A 14,556-nucleotide genomic window follows, 5' to 3' on the forward strand; every position below is an offset into this window, starting at 1 on the left:
ATGCTTCTGACCTCTCCTAACACAAGGCAAATGCTCAGTTCAGTACCCCCCATCTCAGTTATTCAGAGCACCCCCTTCTGGCTTCGATGAATATGGCTTATTTTTCTGCTTGCTTGTGACGTAAAACCAAAATAACGTTTCAAGGTAGTTCGTTGAGCACATCTGAAGTGATCTGCCGTGGAACAGATTTTATATCTGTTGTTACTTGAGGGTGAATGCTGAAGGTGCTAAGACACGATGCTTTATATTGCTTTCTGGACATGTTACTGCAATTCATACTAAACGTTTCATTTTTCAAAGATTGCATTTAAAGACATGGTCTTTATCCAATCATATATACATGGTTAGCCAGAGCTATCTGCACGCTGCCCTAAAGTAACAAATATCCTAGGCTCTGCTCTCTTTGTCTACCTTGCTTTGGAAGCTTCTAGTGGAGAAGCACTGGCATGGCATAATTATACAGCCATTACTGAGACAGAAATAAGTCCTACGTTTCAATGATAGAATTAAGTATCATATATTTATACTTTTTTCCTGCTGCTTTTTCCATTCCATTAACAAATATTGATTAACTGGTGAGGAGAAAATAATTTATAATAATGAGTTTACAACAATGTAAAACTTAAGTGGAGTCATCCAAGTTACAAGATCATTTTGGAATGTGTGTCTACGTCATGGCTCCTGAGCCAACTGTACTACTTCTAGATGGAAAAGTCTGAGCAAAAGTCTGTAACTTGATATATCAGTAGATTCCAGCAGCAGTTACTTTTTTTTTTTTACGTTTAACAACATAAAGGCCATATGGGTAAAGCCACTAGGATAGTTCGAGTTGTAGCTGATCAGTCATTCACTATGATAGCCTCCAAATTTTGAAATTGGTACTTTCTTACCAGAAGTATGAAATATAAAAGGTATGCAGCTTTTCCCTCAGAACAGGCCTTTGGATACTTAAGCTCATTCTTAGGCTGAAGAGCAAAATAAACAGAACAAAAATAGGCCATCCGCAACACATCTGTTTAAATAATGCATCACTTAAAAATAGTTATGTTTCTTAACTCTGGTACATTGTGGTTTTGTTGCCAGAACTGAATTTGATTCTGTAAAATTCAGCTCCACTTCATTATCTTTGAGAAGTTTATTGTTTATAGATCTTTGCTATAGCCTGCCATTATGTTATCTTCTATGGACACCTAGAAGATTTTTCTTTCTGCCTTGTTATCTCGATAAGCTGGTCAAAAATCAGTGTTGTGGGTCTTAGTATGCCATGAGGAGCTGACCTAGTTGAAGAACTTGCCAAATCTTTGTGTCTTTGGTACCACCAAATGAAGACACTGCAGTGTTTTTTTTGTCATTGTGGGTAATGCTAGGCTGTGTTTAACAAAATTAAAAACCAGGTACTAATAAAGTCTTTTTTTCCAAAACTCTTTACTTTTTCATGTTGGGAAGTGAGACTGACAAAAGATGGTGACTGCAAGAAATGCAGTCTTTGTGATCAGCTTGCTGGAAGATGTTAGAAATTAACCCATTTCTTTTAATAAGAAATACTTTTTAGTGAGTCTCTGATCAAGTAAATAATGACTTAGTAATTTCATAAATATTTTAAAACTACACTAATTAAAATATGAAGGTAATAACACATTTGATCATATACTATAATACTTTTTGTATATTCTCAGTCTGAGTAGTATGCCTCCATCAACTTCTTAGCCTCTATCTTTCCTTGCTGTCTGTTGCCAAGCTGCACTCTTTGACATGTTCAGATATGTAAACATCTAGCTGATGCAATAGCTGTTTTAAAGTTTTTTTTTAATGTACTGCATAATTTGCTTAATGTTTGACAAGTGAAATATTTTCAGTAAGATTCTATTTTCTGAAGAAAACAGCCTCTTTCTTTTTTTAGGAAAGAAGTCTGTTGCTGTAAACTTTTTGTGCTTTCATTTTGTTTTTTTCTTGCCTCCTTTCCTTTCTTTCCCCAGGTATTAGAGAGATCAAACTTGACTTCTTGGTATTACAGTATGAGAATACGTTTCTGTAGATGACTAAAAGCAGTTTGACAAAGTGGTTTAAAAACCGTCTTTCGAAAACTGTTAACTGAAGCTGAGCCAAGGGAGAATCACTACTACAGAAAGTTATTTCCTGTTGTATGGTTAGATGGCTTGTTTCTCATGCCAGGTGTGAGAGGATTTTTTGGTTTGTTGTTTTCCTCATTTTCCTTCCCTTACTGCCCTTCAGAGTTTGGTGGTTCTATGGTCAGAAGGTGAATGCTGATCTTTGTTGGCACTGGCTTTTCTAATGAGTTCTTTCTATATATGAAGATGTGTCCCACTTGCTACCCAGATACTACCTAGATGTCAGTAAACCATATGACTTGAAGGAATGGGGAATGTGACCTTCCTTGTATAAATGTGCAGACTGTTTCCCTCCACATTTCTATGACATGAATAAGTGTTGAGTTCCTTGTAACAATGTAGTTAACAAATTTGTATTTATCTATCAACAGTTGATTCTAGTGACAAGGGGGCCTCATCATTGATCCATTTCAAACAATGGTAAAATAATTTAAATCAAACTTACTGCTTTTACTGTGTGGTGATTGCAGTTAACTTTCTGTTGTAGTGTAAAATGTGAATTTGCTGATGATATGTGGAATTCGGAAGGTAAATTGATTTGGCTGTCAGATTATGGAGAATGGCTCTACCTATCCCAGTTATTTTTTTTATATTTCTTTCCTGTAATGTATGTTGTGAAACTGCCATAAGTCTATGCTATATGAGGTCTTGTTTGACTTGCTTACTTAGAAACTTTATTGAAATGGTTCTACAAAATGCTGAAATGTGCAGAAATTGTTGTCATTACCTGTTGTGACTACTAGCCTTAATTACTCTAATCATATTCTAACCTTTGCAGTTAATTGCAAGGTGTTTGAGATTATGTTGAAATATATTCTGATTTTTTTTTTTGAGAACTGCTTGCAGAGCAAGAGTTAATGGCAGTATACTGTAAGCACTTGCAAGTAGGTTTTAATAGTCTTTTTGATAGCACCATAAGAAGAGCTGCTTAGCTATTGGTTTGATTTTGTTGGTTGGTTTGGGGTTTTTTTTAAATGTTATTGTTGAATGTTCCAGTAGGGTGTTCTAGGCCTGCACCTACAAGTACTAGTTGAGAGTAGATAGTTATTTCAAGAGCAGTTCTGTGGATTCAATGATGTATTAAACCCTTAACTTACACAGAATGACTGCTGAACCATAGACCTTTGGCTCTGTATCGTAGTCCATGCAAAATGAAGTTGTATCATGTTAGTTACTCCTTGGTTGTTGTTTTTTCCATTTGTTTCCTGGTTTTTCTCACATTGCTGACTTATGGTGGCCTTGCATAGGGATAACGTTTTTATCATGATGACCAGGTGTTGGGTCTACTTGCTGTCTTTGAAGTCACCGTTTATTTTCACTTCACCACTTTGGGCTCAGCTGTACGCAGGCCCTCTTCTCTGACTGTTTTGTAGCTGGTAATCCCCTTCTAACAGTGCCAGCTGCCTCAGCTGAAGGGCCCTGGGTTCAGTCACTACAGCGGACTTTCTTGAGTGATAGGTGGTATGTGGTAACCTAACTGTTCTTAACACTGGTTTCCAGAGTTGGCTGTTTCAGTGTCAAAGTGCTGGGGAGCCTGCCTGGTGAAGTCTAAGACTGCTTTTGTCTGCAAGATTGGAAGTTCTCTAGAATGAAAGTACTCCCAATAAAATGTGTTGCTTTCTTTAAGGTCACTGGCAGATGTTACATCCTTTTGTTTTTAAAGAGTCTTCCTAGTGGTTCAGAGGTAATCTTGAATCTTGAGATCCCAATTTTGGGAAAGCAACTATATAACTTTGGGAGTAGCCTATTAAGATAGTAGTTCTCTGAATGTGTACCTCGGAGGCTTTTTTTCCCCTGTCCATTGTGTTGCTTTGTTTTCTCTCTTAGAGTCTTCTTAGAGCAGGACAATTAATGAATATAGGGAATGTTTGTAAGTTTAATCAGCTTTGATTACTATGCTAAATAGGTTGTAAAGTGTAGCATTACCTAGCAGTTTAATGTCAACCACTGATGCTGCTTCTTAGAGTGATATTCTATCCAGATGTGGCCAGTCATATATAAAATGAAAAAGTAATAAGCTTGAACTTTTCTCCAGTAATGTTCTTTGACTTACTCTAAACCATAATAAGCTGTTCTAGCTGATCTATGTCATCATGCTGAGGCCTGTGAACTTCTACCTGTGTAGACCTTAATTTGACCCTCTTTCAAAAAAAACCCTTTTTTTTTCCCTCTGACCTTGTATGAATCCAATTTAAATGTAAAAATGAACTTTGCTAGATCTTAATCTCTTACCCTAATTGAGTAAGAAATGAAAGATTAATTAGATGTCAGATCTCTGATCTGGTGTGTTTTAAAATAAAATATTTTTCTGTTGCAAAACTAATTTGCCTACTTTGGTATTTATGTTCCATGCACAGAATTCTTCCCCAGTATGCTGAATAAAAGTAGCTTAAGTCCAGTGTATAATCTTGTGCTTGCTGTTGAGACTTTTAAGTACGGAAATTTCTAGCTTTCTAGATGTAATATAAGTGTTGTAAGCTGAGTAGCATAGGAGAAGGCATGTTCTAGAATAGCTCCATGATGGCAATTCTTGTTAACCTTTTCCAAATGCCTTGACAAACATAATGTCTGCAAAAATTCAGTATGGTGCTCAGGCTTCTAGTACGCAAAGGTAAGTACCTGTCATGTACTGGCAAGTATTCTGTCCTTCTGCACATCCGTAACTTATCTCTGTTCTTCAACTTGGACTGTAAAATTGTTTGCAGATTAGACTGTCTTAATTCAATTTTCTATTAATTATATAAAAACACTTGGTGGATGTAGGTTGTGTAACTCACAGTTGCCTATGTCTGTATGATTCTGGACAATTGCTTGCATGTCCTGTTTTATAACCATATGAGTTTTAGGCAATGATCTGAACACCAAAGCGAAGTCAGAATGGGAGCAAATATGGTAGAGATTAATTTACTATTTCCATCCCAAGACCTTCCAGTTGCAGAGAGCTTTATTAAATGGACATAATTACTTCTTTTGCTCATTAATACCCTTCAGAAGATCTTTGTATTAATGGTGAAAGATGACACACAAATTCATTAATGGTCATTTTGCCATCAGTGGACCTGCAGTTCTGTGAGATGTGATTGGGCAAAATCCGTGCTCTGACAAGAATATATTAAAAATAGATGAACAGTGAATTCTGCTTTTCATGTGACTTAATAGAAATCTGACTCTTAAGTACTTTTAGGGTTAAGGTATATGCAGGTATTTGATACACTTGGAAGCTAGAGACTGTTGGATACTCACATGATTGACATCACGTTGGTAGCGGGAGGGAGCATTCACAATGGCTGCCTTCAGGGTCATCTCTCTACTGCTGAAAGGAGAAGGAAAAGGCTTCTCTAGGAGTGAAAGGATAGAAGATAAGGATAGAAATCTCTTCTAGTCGTAGACTGCAGGAGTGCACCTCAAGTTAATTGTCTCTCCATCTTCTGCACCTCCATTTTGTCAATAAATGCATACTTCATTGTTAGTGCCAGCCATAAGACAGAGCGGGCAAGCAAACTGTCTTGTGGTTCATGTGCTCTCCTAACTGTTCAGGCTGGGGGGGAAATTCACTCCTACCCACAGTTATATCTGTTTGTGGACTTGTAGCTTGTATGAAGAGAGATGAGACAAATTTATGTTACTTCATATCACTAGGGACATGTGGCTGTATTAATAATGGATGAAAAGTACGTTTTTAAAGAGCACTATCTTTCTGTGACCTTGGTGGGGAACCAGGGGTGAAAGAATCATTGCATAGCGGATAGTTTTAGGCTAGATGCTTGAAGAATGGAATTTATATTGATTCATTTGAGGTGGGTTTTTGTTTTGTTTTTCTCCATATGTATAAAATCAATTGAAGGAGGAAAAGGGGTGGGGTGAGGCTTCACTCTTCAATATATATGCTGGTTTTCAGTCATACTTAGGTCTCTAGCCACATTTCTAGGAGACTATGGGCAGGGATAGCACAGGGTTAAATATGAAGCAGGGATCAGCGGAGGAGTGGTGGTCTGTTCTTGTGTTATCTTCTGTTTATTTGTAGGACAGACTTCTAGAAAGCCTCACTGCTTTTATGGGGAAGGATATCCTGCTTTCTGAGATTCCATTTTCACTGGAAGATACCTCACTTTTTCCCTTTTTGAATTGCTGTTTCTCCCCTTTTCTGCTCCTCAGTTGAGTAGACTCAACCTTCTTTCAAGTATTAGAGGACAATTCAGTCCTCTCTGCAAATAAGTATGTGCCTTTCCAAAAGGAAAAAGGGATGTGTTTTTTTGGGGGGGTGGTGGTTGTTATTACCAATACCTAGACTGAGGCAAAATCTGAAGAAATAAAATCAAATTTTTATGTTAATGAATCTAGTTCAGGTCAGATATAGAGCTTTCTGAAGATAAAATTAGATAATTAGATATGAAGCTAAAAAGGTATTTGCTGCTGCTGGAAAGTTCTCACTCTGAAGTCCTATCTCAATTTATTTACTTCCTCATTTAATTTCTTTTTGTGCTGCACGCACAGTGAGGTAATTTCATAGCAGGGGTTTTGATTAGAGCTTATTATCGAAGCCTAGGAAAGGAAAGCACCTTTGCTGTGGGACAAGCAAGGTATGGTAGAAAACAAGTTGATTCCAAGGTGGTACTCATTCTTAGTCTTGGCTTTCCTCTTGCCATCATTTTGTCACCTTTCTACTACTATAGAACACAAAGAATTAAGTGTTTTAAGGCAGCTGTTTCTCAGCAAAAATTGTAATATACTCAAACTCATGCAGGCATTCTCTTATAGAACACTTTTTCCACAGTCCGGTAAATAACTTTTCAGAGTGACTTGAGAGAGTTCTTCATCTTTCTAAATACTTCAGGATCTTATGGTTAGTTTCATGAATGTGCAGATACCCTACCAGTTTCAGAACTAGTACTTTGTGCATTTTTCTCCCATGTTTTAAAAAGCACCAGCAGTATGAGGATTGGTCTGTTTCAGATGTCTCCAGGGCTTTTATGGAAAGTCACTGGTTTCACAGCTTGATTTTTCTTTCCTTGTTGTTCTAGCCCCTCCCAATTTATGCAGGACATGTTCTGTTTTCCACCAAAGTTCTGAAAGACCTGTACTTAAGCAAAAAAACCACTGTAATGTCACAATGCTGATAATTCTCATCTTTTATAGAAAAAGTATCATTAGCAGTTTAATGTTATCATTGTCTTTGCTGATGAATCCAGTATTGACTGCAGTAAATCTCTGATACCTTTTCTTTCCAGCTATACTACTCTTCTATAAGTAGTAATTTTTGCTTTAAAGCACTGTTCTTTTACTGACCCTCCAAATTTATCAAAAACAGCGTAGTTAGATGTAGCTAGAGCTCATAATACATTGCTGAATTTTGTTTTCTGTGCCTTGCTGTTAGTGTGTGTTACAACTTTGACATCTGTTACAGCTATTCACCATTTAAAGCTGATAATCCGTTCAGGTTGAGATTCGTATTAACTTTGTAGACAGTGAGTGAATATTCTGCAGTTGGGGTGGAAAAACAAAGATCATGTCATTGGTTAGTAGTCATGGCAAGAGACTTGCCATTCTTAACACCAAATGCCTTCACTTAAGTGATTTATGTTTCCAGTGTAAACAGTTACGTGAATGCATTTGTACAAGAACTGCTTTAATCTAAGCTAAAATGGCTGAAGGTGGATAGGTGAGACATATATTCAGTTCATAACTGGTTGCTCAGCTTTTTCAAGATGCAGATTAAAGGCAAGAGCATTTTCCCTGAGTCCCCTTTTCATATTTTTTTTCTCCTGATCATTGCAAAGATAGGATGAAAATTACTCCTGATTTAGATTGGCTAATCACCTCTGTAAGCTTTTCTTAAAATCGGGTCTGTAGGGAGAAATTTTTCTGTTCTTTGGGCTTAGGGTCTTTGCATTGGTGTAATCATGCTTCAATTTGCAAAATGCTACTGTTTACTCTTTAATTACAGTAATTTCTAACAACGTTATTTGTCTATTTTATTGTGACTAGGGGAGGCCTTACCTTACCCAATCATTTCAGTATAATTCCTCTCCTTAGTCCAAGCTGATTTAAGAAAGACAACTACATTTTTATCAGAGTAGAGGCAGTCAGTATTTGTGTCCAACAGGGACCTCTGATTCATTAAAGTGTCTGTTATGATTGTAGTTGATGTGGTATTGATGACGTGAGAAGTTTAGGCATGTGTATGTCAAATCCATGAATAAATGAGCTCATAATACAGGCTGTCATAGTTTTGGTTGTATACAGGTTTAAAGCGGGTAACTGTTTTCTAACTTTGTCCCTCTTAAGTATTTTGTGGCCCTACTTTTTGGGGGGTTGGTTTTTTTGTTTGTTTGGTTTGGTTTTTTAAGTGCTGAATTACGACTTATTTATTGATATCCTTATTGGTTACTTAGATTGAGGTTCATAACCATTAAATTTTCACTTTCTAATCAATGCGGTGAATAATAGCATGTTCTAATAAGAATTTTGAGTGCTCATGTGTGTTGTCTGCTTTTAAAACTGGTCAGTGGTTGCTGTAGCACAAGTCTTAATTATTGATGTATAATTACTTGGCTTACTTACCAAACACACACACTCTTTTTGGTGCTTTCTGGCCCTCTCCCCCAAATCGGTGGCCTGCCATTGCTCACACTGAAGGCGAATAGTGATTATGTCATGAGTAAGATAAAACAGCTGCAGAAATTGGATGTAAACTGTAAGAATCAATGATTGTTAAAGCATGAACTGTTATCTCTGAATGCAGGAAACAAAATATGTTCTTTAATGCAGGCCTTCATGAATAAAATTTAGAAGCCTGCTGTGTTAGACAAGAAATATGTTTCAGGTATGTCAGGAAAGTATTTGCCCTTGCAAAACTAACTGATGTCACATTCTTAAGCTTGACTTAGGAAAATATTTTAATTATGCTTATCTTCAATTTAGTGTTGCAGTGGTGTCTTCTCAATGTACTAGGCACTAAGGTCTGAGAACACATGTCCAAGAATAATGTGTTACTTGGGATCCACAGAGTACTGGTGAGCTAAAAAGTTTGTAAGTGATCTGTCAAATGGCAGATTTTTCCCTCCCCACCTCGTTTTTAAAATACAACGTGAAGCTCATATCCCCTCAATGTTGGAAGTGTGTTTAGCAGTGTTACTAGCCTGGATTGTTGAACTCTTGTAGACTTAAAATGTCACTTAGAAAGATCAGCCAGCCTCCTAAGGAGATGTGAACGCAAGAGTTTGATTTGCCATGGTTAATTAACCTAACAGGCTTAGGTAAGGGCAGCTACTTACCACTCCCTTACCTTGTAGCAGCAGGGTTAGGTATGTTTGCCTTGGGCTTGCTCTTCCAGTATGTTTGGATGATCCTTTTGACTTTGCAACAATGTTTCTCACACTAACACAATAACAATTAAATGTAGTCTTTCAAACAAATGTGGCTGACCTAAGTATCCCCTGTGAGGAGACACACAAGCAGAGAACAGAGAAATGTCTGACTTTTTTTAAGATGGACATTTCCCTCTCTAGTTTCCAGAGACCTGTCTTTGTTACCAAACCAAACTCAGTAAACTCGCTTAAACTTAAAATAAATTATTTGGGTCAACTCCATCTGTAAGAGCATGAGTAAGGACACAGTATTTGCATTGGAACACTGAAGTTCACTTGCATTTACCAGAGAGTGGTAGCAAGCATACGGCTTGTACAGTAATAAGGTGTTGCTGTCATATCTTGTGCAGTGGTTATTTTTGGGCATATGTTTTTTGGGGTTCAGGAGAAGGGAAGGGTAGCTACCTATGAATCAGCTAAGGTGTTTCATCTTTGCTGTGATGGAAAAGTGTACAGCTTAAGACAGTTACACCAAGCTGTAACAGCTTCTTACCCTGGTGTCTGTGCATGTTCTTACCCTGTGATTAAATGCAAGGTAATTTGCAGTAGACTGAACAATTAGGAGTGAGTTAAAATTTACCTTTGGATAAAGGGATGCAGGAAAGGTTCTCCTGGCTTTGAATAAATAGTAGATCTCTTAAAATTTTTCATAAAATTATTATCTTGTAAGACTTAGCTGTGGTGGAGGGCTGTGCATTTATTAACTGATCAGTCAGTAAGTTGGAACATATGCAGGGTTCAGTCAGAGTAGTTTTGCATTGCCTGTAAGAGGAATTTTGTGGATGCTTTAAACAGTCATTGTGCTGTAGTTGTGGTATATTGTGTAAAGTCAGAAGAAGAATTGTAGCAATGGGGATGAAAAGAAATGAAATCATATCTTAATATTCCAAAGTGATAAACGTTTCCACTGGGTTTAAAGCTGTTTGGCTAAAATTTTATAGCCATTTATGGTGGTTCCACAGGAGGAGGACACAATACTGAAATTGAACCATGCCTTCTGTTGGTGTGGGTAAATCATTCCTGAATAAACAAGAGGTTTTGCTTATCCATGCCGCTTGAGGGAAGAGTAACTAGAGCTCTGAAACAACTCTTTAAAAATGCTCTATGAATGTGTTTTTATTGTTCTAGTACCAAAGGTGTGCATAATATTGTAGTAATAGGCAATTTCTTTTTCAAAATTAGTTTTGCTGTGCTAAAGAGTGACTGCAAGGTTTGAGTATAGACAAATGTTTCAATTGTTCTTCTCAGCTGTTGGAAAGCAAATAGGCTAGAAACTGGGGGGGTTTAATTTAAAAACCTGTAAATTAATTAATATGGAACTTAAAATTTTATGTTGACAAGCACATTCTGTTTTTTTAATTAAGCTGTTGCAAGCTCATTTGGCACTAGTCAATTCTATTTCTTCTTCAGCTTGATCCTTATCCAGTAGAATAGCCAATGTGTATGTTTTTAATACCAAATTTAACATCCAAGTGTTTGGATTCTTGTGTTAAGTTTTTGGTATATATTTTTTTTGTACTAATATGGGAAACAAGGAATTGTTCAAAGGGCAGGCATATGGCAAAATGTCGTTGAGTGCTGTAGCCAACTACTAGTGAATCTGGTTGTGACAGTGCTAAGGTGGGAGGCAGATCAAATAAGAATCTATTGCATTTAAATCAGTTTAACTTTAGCCAAATGCCTAGTACCTAGCTTTACTGTTGATAAGCCCTAAAAAAGTGACTAAACATGCAAGGCTTTCTGGAATACATCGCTGGAGAACTTCACTTTCTTTTGTTTTCTGGATTCTTTATAAAGATATTCTTAAAGTGGCAGACATCTAGTTGTCCTTTCCCCCTGAAACTTGGATGGAGTTTCAGAAAGCTCGTCGTATTTAGTGTGAGACTAAACTTCAGGCCTGTAATTGAAAAGAGCACTTTTTTTAACTTAACTGCATTCTGAATATGTTATGCATATGTCATTTTCCATTCCCAACCCATTTTACCTCAGGAATTTTGTTTAATTATTTTGTCACTTTGGTTTTTTCAGTGTTGGGGTTTTTTTGCCTATGCGTGTTGATGACTAGCTCTTTCCCTTTCAGGCAAAATCCTCTACCTGTAGTTAATAGTAATAATCAACTGATGTATTGATACCTTGTCTGGTTTAGTGAACATGTAGTGTTACCATTTTCACTTACTTCTAATCAGCCCATATGACTTGAGGTGTGGCATTTAGAGATTAGTGCTGTCTGGATGTTAATTGCATAACCATTGATGTCCGATATCTTTAGCAGTGGGTTATAGGCCTTTCCTGGCCTTTTTTCTTTCTTGAAGAACTCCAGGAACATCCAGAGCTACACATAATTAAACATAATGAAGAAGGCCTTGATCAGAGGTTCCCAAACTGTTTCCAGTTGATTCAAAGACTCAAACAATGGGATAAGCCTTGCTCTTTGAACTATTGAGCTGGACCAGCCAAGATGATCATCTCTTGTAGGTGCAGCTGCCTGATCAAGGGAAGATCAAGAACTAAAAACCTCTGGGCAGAGGTGAGCTAAATCCTACAGAAGAGTACTGAATGTTGTATCCTCTAATGGAACTTCTTGGTGCCTTTTATATGAAAAAAAGGATGAAAAGTAGATAAAGTGTGATAAAAGTATACCTGCTGATGAAAGTGAAGTTAGTCAACCCCTTTGTCTTCCTTTGTCCATCTTTTTTTCAATTCCACAGTCAGGAAAACTTAATGGGCCTCTGGTCAGCTTATTTAGTAGCACAGGGGGAAGGAGGAATCAGTTTTTTGTATATCTGCGCTTCCAGTGCTATTGCAAAGATCACTCAGTGTATCATACACGTGCAGGTGTGACAGAGGCTGCGTGCTATGCAAGTTGCTGAAGTTCAGAGACCTGTATTTATTTGTTGGTTCTACCCAACACAAAGCTTAAGTATAAAAGTATTTCTTGTATTGTTTTCAGTTCAGTGACTTCTATCCCTGATACATAAATAAGGCTGCAGGTTGAAAGGTTGTTGTGGAGCTGTGCTAGAATATTTTACGGGCAATTTAACATTCACAGAAGCATAATATTTCTGATTATTTCCATAATTTTCTGCCATGCTGAAGGATGATTCTTTCTCCTGTTAGTTCAGAGTTCTTCTCTGAACAGTTTAAACAGCACTGTCAGTCACTAATGGGCTGGAATAATGTAAATTCATCTACAATTATTTATAGGGATTTCTTACTTTCTGTTAGTTTCTGAGTTTCTGTTATTTTCTGAGCTTATATTAGCTTCAAGTAACTGTTTGCAATCTTTTACCACTCTTCAGGAAACAGATTTAAAAAACTGATAGTGAATTGTCCCATATCTTGGATTGTTTTCGTCGTTAGGGCTCATAAGGCACATGTCATTACTTCCTGTCTGAGCGAAGAGAGGTGTCCAGTTAATCAAAGCTATTAAAAGCTTGTCAGGGCAAAATGGAGGAGTTCTTGCTGATGAAGTTCATTGGGTTACTATTCTTTGTCCGTGTTCATTATGCAGGTATCAAGGTATACTTACAGACACTTGTAATATTTGGTGATTTTTCAGCTGTTTGTATATAGCAGATTGCCTATCTGGAAATTTGTCATTACCTCATCATTATTGTGTTTTTTAAAAAATTACTGTATTTTTGCTCCATAAGGATCTGTAACAATGGTTACAGGCAGTTTTGTGAATTTTGAGAAAGATGATGCCTAATCTCTCAGAACAGAAATGTTTTTCTTAGTGAAGTACTGTGAGGGAATTTGTATCAGAATAGATTGATTTAATCAATGAGCTAGCTGCTTTCTGATGAAAACATAGTTTAATTTAACCTACTTATGGAAGCTGTAAGTATAAGAAATAGATAGTAGGTGCATGCTGAGAGGTAGTTTTTGTTAGGAAGATTAGTTTCTTCAGCTGTAGAAGACGCTTGTAGGTATAACTTGTAACATGGTCTCCTGGGGGCTTCTGAAACAATGCTTAGCATGTCTTTGGATTAGTTTTCATTGAAGTTCCATGAGTGATTTTAAAGATAAAACAGAAGCATGCTTACAAAATCTGAGAAGAATTCTAGGCAGCATACTTTAAAAGTAAAAATGGAAAGTATAGAGAAGTAGTAAATAGGAAGCACAAGACTTGGAAAATATGCGTTAGCTATGATCAATTGAACCTACCTTGAAGGAAACAGGTTAACATAGATTATCATTTTGAGGACTCTTAAGGCCCACTTCTGCAAGATGCTATTTTAATATACATATTACAGGGAGTGGGGAAAGCACTTATCTTTGAAGCCTTCAGCATACGGAATAATTCAGGAGTAGTTGGAAAAGCTATAGATAAATAATTTAGACATTTTTAGGAAAACTCTTGCTTTGGTTTTGTATGAGTTGGTAACCTTTTTTTTAAAAACTAGTGAAACAAAATGCTGATAAAAGTTACACAACTTGAGAGTTCAGTTTAATTAGTTTGGGGGGATTTGTTTGGTTGGGGGTTTTTGCATAACAGTCTTTTTAATGGTATGGCACTGTATGGATCATGTTCTCTACTGGTGAAGGGAAAACATGTTCTTCCACTGTTGTCCAAAAAAGGCTAGAAGAATGTTTTTCTTAAGACATGTGAAGAGAATTATATGGTGTGATAAATTCATCTTGCTTTCTGGGCCAGGATTATCATACTCTGTTAGGTGACTGGACTACCTACATATTAGTAGAATTAAATGTTAAGGCTGGTAATAGAAAAAACAAGTCACCAATTTGTCAGTGAAGGTATAATTTAATTGCCAGTGTCCTGGGGAATTAAGGGAAGAAAAAGCAGAGAGGTTTCTTTTCAACCAAATCTTACTCTTGCAGCAGAGACATTAGCTGAATCTCCAACTCCCTCAATACAGAAAAGCATCCTTTTGTAATACTTTTCACAGAAAAAAGATCACGTTAAATCACACTCTTGCCTTTTCCTGTTTAAGCGTTATACTGGGTTAGTAGGAGACCTCAGTGGAGGAACTTAATACCAGCCAGCTTTACAGGTGAACGGATGTTAAATGTAATGTAAATGGAGAGTTTTGAAATAT

At 36.9% G+C, this 14,556-nt stretch overlaps 1 protein-coding gene across 6 annotated transcripts in view; it reads left to right on the plus strand.

The window, feature by feature from the left end:
- The window catches only part of SPIN1 (spindlin 1), a 57,794-nt gene that overhangs the window by 2,464 nt on the left and 40,774 nt on the right, over positions 1 to 14,556 (plus strand). Inside the window, exon 1 of one of the 6 annotated variants that reach the window (XM_064439403.1) lies at positions 11,868 to 12,023. The exons of the other annotated variants lie outside the window; for them this stretch is intronic. The gene's annotated coding sequence lies outside the window, so the exon portion shown is untranslated. Of the gene's footprint in view, positions 1 to 11,867; positions 12,024 to 14,556 lie in introns of those variants that run through there. 6 annotated transcript variants of the gene reach the window in all.

Source organism: Phalacrocorax carbo, chromosome Z (assembly GCF_963921805.1).
Source record: "Phalacrocorax carbo chromosome Z, bPhaCar2.1, whole genome shotgun sequence".
Taxonomy (NCBI): Eukaryota; Metazoa; Chordata; class Aves; order Suliformes; family Phalacrocoracidae; genus Phalacrocorax; species Phalacrocorax carbo.